Below are 8,423 nucleotides of genomic sequence, written 5' to 3' on the forward strand. Positions count from 1 at the left end.
TCCTAAATTGGTTCAATCCAACAGGAGCAGCATAATGCAGCAATACTAGTTTATATACTGGATTGTATGGAAATGTAGTCCAAACTGCCACAATTTTTGTTCTCATTTTAAGCTTTTTCACTTACATTTTCACAAAGTACAGTTTTGACTTACTTGACAAAACAGTCGGATAAAAAGGGCAACTTAACCTGCTGGGGAAGATCATGTGGTCCGATCAAAAACTCCAGAACTGCTACTACTATTCAGTTTAATGGTGATATTTCCAGGATCAAGAATGGACTTTCAATCCAAGACATACTTCAATTTAAGTGACTATTCTTTTACAAAACATTTAAGTGGCAAACACATTTAACTCTTCTTCATCAATTGACAGTTATAGCTACTAGTTTCTGTGAAGATTAAGATTTTATATAGAAAATATATACGTTTACAAAATGTGTTATACTACATTTATTCCATAGTATAAAGCTAAAATTCACTCTACCTTGACCAGCTACAGCAGTACAACACTCACACCGTAATAGTAACAGTAACAATCCAATAACAAAGTATATACTGATACCCTCATGGATCATTCTTTCTGCATAATGAATACTTGTATACACTTCTACACTTTTACATTGTTGTATAATACATATTTTATTTAAGTAAAGGGTCTGAATATTTTGTTCAGCAATGTATACAGTCCAAACTGGCTCAGACCTTGCTTCCAGCCTGTGCATTTTTAAACTAGTTCACCTCTGTGCCCCAACATTGTCAAGTCTGTGTTGATTTCATCATTCAAAAAGACATCATATTACTGCAGAAAGACACCACGTTTAGAAGATTTTGGTTAAGGATTGCCTGTTGAAGTTAAATATCAGTCTGGTCTTGCCTTTTCGAGACATAGTGATCAGCTCTCCCAAACCACATTTGCTGAGGTGAGTTGTGAGTTCATATCCAGTCCACAATGAAGAAAGCAAAAGTTTGTCAGCAAATATAACTGCAGGCAATTGCACAAGAGCAGAAGACGAAACCTTTTAATCACTGCGAAATTTCATATTGAGAACTGTAAATCAATTGGCAAACTATCAATCACTCTGGCAAGTAATCTGAACCATTTGGCAGGCCTGCTCATGAAAAATATTTACTCTTCCTACGCATTTGATTCCTTAAGATATGGAGATTAACGAAAGGTTTAGATATTTTCACAGAAGACTTTCTCTAACATGCAAACAGTACCGACTCACTTACTTCCATATAATAAAGCAAACTTGTTTCATAAAAGGGGGCAAAGGTTAATATTCTGTAATGTAATATGTAAAGAAAAATACTTTAAAAATGGCTAAAGGACAACTATTTTCATGACAACATTTACAGATTTATTCACCAGTGTGTCTGCCATAACATCTAAGAAGCAGCAACACAGATTTGTTGACTAAATTGGCCTCTTGACTTGTAAATAATATCCACCGACTGTTTGGCAGCTGAGAATGTCTTTAGTCAGGGACAACCCTACTTAACTCCTGTGTAAACACCTTTCAGTGGCTCAGCTACCACCTAACATCTTTTGTGTCCACACACACCTTGATTTCTGGCACGAAAATAGAGAGAGGTATCTGAACTTGGTAAAGATCCAGGTTTTCTCAGCTACACCTGGGGAGCGCTGCTGCCAGGATTCGGGATGAAGTCTATTCATTCCCTATCTCAAACAATATCCAGCCCATTCACTGCAGATCACAAACAGCCACATATGGGCCAAGTGGCTTCACAGGGGCCAACTTTTTACTTACTGTGTGTAAACAAAATAGCACCTCAAATTAGAGATTAAAGTGAACGCGGCTGATAATTATGGTTGCACATTTCACATGATACCTACATCTGATGATCACTCCCGTCAACAGATTGCCAGTTTTTAAGCTTTTACACATCGTATAATCATTATTTGAGTATGAGTGAGTATGACAGCATCGTAAAATGATATATAATCTAATTTCCACACAAGAAGACAGATATATCCATGTAGAATAGTATTAGTCAGTGCAGTCACAGCTAAATCCTACAAATGTGCTTTTTGCATGATTTCACTTTCAACTAATGCTCAATATAATTTGAGAATTCATACAGGTGAGCACATGAAAGCACAGGAATGCATTTTTTTTAACATTATAAGCTTGTCACTCAATTCTAAAGGGTATTCAAAAGCCTATATGCCCCCAGTAAGGGCCTTGCTTCTTAATAACACCTGGTTTTAAGGAGATCAGCAGGAGGTTTTGTCAGTACATGACAAGAATGGACACTAATCCCAAGCAATACCCACTGGTCCTGCACGTCTCTTGAGTGGAATAATTGATTCCCACACCCTTCTTAAGACACTCTCGCCCCCCTCTTCTTCTTTTTTTCTCAGACCAGGCAACCAAGAAAGCAGAGCTTGTTTCATTCTGGTGTCGAGGGAACATGAGCATGTGGACAAAAGTGTGTGGTTTCTTACCCGGACTCCTATGAGGATTGAACTGAGGGTTGTCATAAGTGTTGTAGGTGGTAGCAGAAATTTGTTTGGTAATAGACACTAATCTCTTTAGGTTGTCAGAAGTATTTCCCTCCCTGCTGTTGGAGATACCACCCTTCTCTGTGTCTCTGTTTTCAGCAATTCTCACTCAGAAACTGTTCATGCATAGAATTGAATAAAACATATATCATATGTGAATATTAAAGTCCCGTCTAAAAACGGCCATATCAGATATCCATGAGAAAGTCACTCTTAAGTAATAGTGTAGCTTCAGCTCCATATGTGACCAGAATACCGAGTTCAGATTAGAGTGTTAGCCTGCAGTGTTACATTTCTTTGCAATTACAATGAGGTTCCTCTGGGCATTGAGGTTAGTGTGTGCACCGACTATTCAAATGAGATGGAATGTGCTGAAGGATGTTGATGGAGTTGGAGGTATTTCCTTGAAAGGGGCAAAAAACATTCAAAACAGTATATGTTTTTGACAAGCGAAGCATCTGCTACCTGTCAACAAAGATCTGATAAATTGGGAGATCTGCAAAGATAATTACAGTAATATAATGCAAGGCAGATTGTATCTCATGCAATATGGTATTGATTCGTTCTTTTTTTAAATTCAGTTTTAGTAAAGAGCCATTCAGATTATATTCCTCCTCCTCCCTCCCCTCAGAGTCTTATGTATTAGCCTTGGTCTGACCTTGTCTTGATATCACATCCCTGGAGAGGAATGTAAATCGTATCCGTCCAATCCCAACCCAGTTACCACCAAACTCCTCATTCTCACCACCCCTACTCCGCTGCAGGGCCACATGATCTTTTCCATGTACCAGACATAATTTGTGGCTTAGGTTTGGAGGCTGACGGTGCGTCTGCGCCACTCTGCTGTTTCAGGCATCGGGTGCACCATGTGCAGCAGTTCTCAGGATTCTGGATTCAGGAAAAGTCCGTCTTCAGGGGCTGGGGAGGTAGCTGTTGTTTTTGAAACCCAAGAGCACTGTCAACCACCTGTGTTGGTTTGATTGCATTGCAGAGAGCAACAAATCAAAATGCAGAATAAAAGAAGCAAAAAATAGCCAGATCTTTTCACAACTTACAACAAGAAACTAACAAAATGAAGAATCTACACCTCCAAAAAGACATCCACACATCTTAGAGGATTACAAAATGATTGCTTAATAGTGTTTCCTGGATTTACCTTGTGCGCAGAAAGAAAAACAGTAGCATCAGTTTAAAGAGGGAGCACCTTACAATCAAAAACACATTGTAGTGGAACATAATCCAAGTGCTTCATTTATGGCATGTAACCTATGGTCCATGCATATTTTCTAGTGAAGTGTTATGACACACTTGAGCCAAATTGTAAGTGAGCATGCTGTGGCTTGTCCATTCTTGAAGGTGTTTAAGTAGGCACATCTAAGCTGCTGTTGCTGCAGTGTAACCATGGGAGTGTTGGACAGTGAACAACTGGAAGTAACATGAAAAATCTTGGTTGTTTTTTACTAAAGATTAAGTTTGGTGTGATGTTAGAGAAACTTTTTTTTCAAAGGCCTAGTTTGGTTCATTTTTCCAACATTTCCATCCCATTGGCAGCCAACAGCTTTGCTCATCCAAGCATTAGTTACATTTCCTTTCTTGCAAACAATGACATTAATATCTGACAGTAATATCAAACTACACTCTACTAGGTCTTTTATTGCCAAAGCCACAAAATACTATCCATTCTTTGGTTTCCCAGCAACTTGTGAAACAGCATGCTTGAATGGTGTTTACAGAATCACAATTTTCAATTTGCCCTTGAGCAAACACAGCCATTCATCCAGGTTGAGTTTGTTTCACTGGAGAAAGCATCTACAATGACACAACACAGTCTCAACAGTAAGGGTAGTGACACGTTAGCAATCCGAGTACAGGTCGCAACATACGTAGACAGACGATATGGTAGAGGTATAGTGAATGGGTCTCGCTCTTGACCAGCAGATGGTGTTGATGGGATGGTATGATCTGGTTTACTTAGCATTAATGAAACAAGACAGAGTCCAGCTGAGCAGCTGCAGTCGGCACAGCCTTCGCTCTCAGCTGATTGTGACCTGGGATGACCCAGAAGAAAGTGTCATTGTGTGGAAAAGACTAGGGAAGAAGAACAGACTGAAAGAAGGTGGGGAAATGGAGCATCTCTCTCTCTGTCTCGCTCTGAGCACTTGATAGAAAACACTGCACCCTAATATGACAGCAGGGCTGTTCCTGTAATTAAAGCTGTGTTGTCTCTTCTTGTTTTCTGGCCTCCAGAGCTTCATCCCGCTTCCTTAATGTGTGACCTCAGCACTAACACAACTATCTAAGTCCCTCTGAGGAAAAACCTTGTGACCAAAGACTCCCATCATAATATGTTAGAGACTCCAGACTCCAGTTGTAGACAAAATGAGACGTTACATGCTACACATGCAGTTAGGCAAAATGATTTCAGGCCTTCAGGTGCACATGTTTTCAGTCCCTAGAAATCAGTTGTAACCTCTTTACTCATAATACAGATGACAAATTAAGGAGTAGTTTGACATTTTGGGAAATATACATGTTTTCTTGCCAAGAGTTAGATACCTATGGACCTGGAGAGTGGAGATGGTTAACTAAGAATAAAGACTGGAAACAAGGGGAAACACCCTGGGTCCATCCAAAATTAACAAAATCCATCTACCAACACCCCTAAAGCTCACTAATTAACAAGTTATATCTTATTTGTTTAATCCATACAAAAACTGAACAACCTGACACTGACGACAAGACTCCAGGAAGTCACGGAGCCCGGCCAAGAAGTCCATTACTTAACTATTACATAACTTCCCTTTGATCTCAGTTGTCAGTTTTACACTTTGGTTTTTGTACAGAATGGAAATATTTATCATTACTCATTTGTCACTCGTTGTCACCCATACATGGCTGGACTACATATTCATGACCCTGCTCAGTTAGCATAACCTACCATTCAGTGAATGACATGTTATAGGTGTGTAATGTGTTCAAAAGCAACAACTCTGACCTAAGAGATTTCCAAGACAGTTTACATTAAGATTGGAAGTCGTCTCCCATGATTTCCCTTATCAGTCCTTTTTACACCCTGTATTGCCAAGAGGCGAGCTGGGGAGATAGGGACGTCAACGCCTGCGGTAATGCCCATCCTGACGATAAAGTCAAAGCAGAGGCAGACCCTTTGCTTTGTTTCCCATGTCTGGAGACCAACGGAGGAGTGCAAGGGAAAGTAATAAGTTGTTTCCAGGTGTGAGCTCCTAGGGTGTGTCATAACTATGAAGACACACCTCTCCTCCTTTTCCCCATAAAGTTTATAATTCAAACAGAGAATGTAGTCATCATTAGAAGCGCTTTTAGTCATCTTTGCTTTGTCTTTTACATCTGGGTTTGTTTTTGATGATCTTCTACAGAAAAAAAGCATTCAACAACACATCACAGATTATTACTAGTGTGTAGTAAATTCTATCATTGACTTATGTTGTCACAGTGCTCGGTCTGCATTATTTTAGTTTTCTTAAATGCTTGCTTGAACTAAACAGAAACCTTATTTTTCTGAGGCAGGTCCCTGTCAAGATAATCCACCACAGACTGTAACTCAAAACATCTAAAAAATATATTTTTTTTAATTGATATTGTTAAACTGTTGAAGTTGAATTCATATTGAATACGAGCACAAAAGAACACACTTGGACTGATTAAGTACTTCCGTTTTATTACTTTATTTCCAGTCTCCATTTTGGGTCTCATTTCTTTCTTTTTTCTTATCTTTTTTTGTTTCTGTTTTGTTTTTCGTTACTATATTTTATCTTACTTCATATCTATCATTTATTTTATTTCTAATGGATTATATTTAAGAAATGTTTTTTGTGTTTTAAAAAATTGTTCTAATGCTATTTTTGCTTTATGTAAAGCACTTTGAATGGCTTCTGTTTTCGAAAGGTGCTATGAAAATGAACTTGCCTTGCCTTAACGTTTCACAAAAAAAAAATATGGACCACATGTGCTTCCAATTGAGATTTTTTTCTATTCTCAAATTCAGCTATGACAATTGACATTATATAATTCCACTACAATGCTGACATCTAGTGGTGCTGTCACATTTGTACAAACCACTGGTCTTAAATACAGTACACATAAACTGTGCATTAATCAAATGTTTTCTGTGTTTATTGCACCTTATTAGAACCCTTGAATGCACAAATGAGCATTAAAAGCTTCATGGCGCATCAGGAAAATATTCAAGGAAAACTCAGTGAAGTCATGAAAATGTGATTAGTTCAATATTTGTGTATAGCATGATGTTAGTGTGGCTGTGTTATGTCAAGTGGAGGGAGTCTGACTGAGAGCTATGATGCAGAGCAACGACAAGACTCACTTGTCGGACATGACTTGGTGCTAACAGCATGTTGCTAAATGACATCACCATCACAGTGAGGTCACCATGGGCACACAGAGGTGCCATGATGTCCTTCTGTTTGCTCAGTGGGGGGAAATCTGAATGGATCAACTGCAGAGAGGGAGGGACATTATGTTGGTAAAGTGTGTTCACTGACTGAAAATGTGTTGATTTTTATGGTATGAAGGAGTTAAACATATTTGACACAGTTGTTAAGTACTTTAAGATTATCACCAGTGCTCCAGACATACATTTGCTTTACTGAGCTGAACAGGCATCACATTTTTTTCTCATGCATTTAACACCCTTGCTGACTTGGCTTCAGTGCCAGTGCTGACAGCTACTGGGGAGAGGAAAATGCCCATTTCATAACTGCTCTGAATTCTCACTTCATGCCTCCATAGTCCAGATTTCCCCCTCCGCAGCTGCCCAAAACCTATTTACTCCTCTGTGAAGCTCTCCTAGTTTCCAGTAAGTTATCATGGAATTATTGTATTATCAGTAGTGGTGGCAGTAAAACTAGTGGTGGCTGTTGTTGTAATAACAGAGGTAGTATCAGCAGTAGTTGTTGGTGCAGTGCTATAAAAGCAAAAAGTTATGTACAACTTATTTGCCAATTATTCATTTTCCTATTACTATTACAGTTATACTGTAACAACTACTACTTCAGTCATAATCCTTTTCATTGCTGGAATGTTGAGTCTAATTTTAATGTTTGTTTATCAAATGTTATTAATAATCACCCTTGATGTTGTGAACAGTGGTAAAAGACGTGTCCTGGTCAGGTGTTTAAAAAGTAGAAATACCACAAAGTAAAAATACAACATTAAAATAAAAAAAAACATTGATCCATGCATTAAAAATAATGTGTGTTATCTGCAAAACGCACTGAAACTATCAAAAGTAAAACTAATGCAGCAGAATATTCAGGGTTATCATTGTAGATATCATTGTACATTATATAAATGAATTATTATTACTGATGTATTACTAATGTTGTCTACTGTAGGTAACCTACTTTATAATGTGTTTAATGTGTAAAATCTGCAATGTAACTGCAGCTGTCAAAAGGTAGTCACGTAAAAATCATAAATATTTCCCTATGAAATGTAGAGGAGAAGAAGTATAAAGTTGCAGAAAACTAATTCAATACACAAAAAATATTCAAGTAATGGTACCAAAAAAAAGTACCAAAAACTATCCTCAATTAATTTCCAGCACACGGCGTTAAAGTTACATTTCAGTCTCATGTTTTACTTTAAGCTGTAAAGGTCTTGGGTCAATCAGGCTTAGTGCACATGAACGTCCACTAGATGGCACTCACTTCTTTTCTTCACCCTGTCTAAATCGGCTGCTGGATGAATTACCTTACCTCCGGGCAAGTTATTAACGTTAAGCATATGAACACTTTTTGGAAATTAGACAACAATGGCAGTCCGACTGAATAGATAAATAGTCTATTGTAAGACTGAAAGACGAGTTATGCACCTGTGAACGAGTAAACAACAGGAGGAA

This window comes from Scomber japonicus, chromosome 12 (genome assembly GCF_027409825.1).
Source record: "Scomber japonicus isolate fScoJap1 chromosome 12, fScoJap1.pri, whole genome shotgun sequence".
In the NCBI taxonomy this organism is placed as follows: domain Eukaryota; kingdom Metazoa; phylum Chordata; class Actinopteri; order Scombriformes; family Scombridae; genus Scomber; species Scomber japonicus.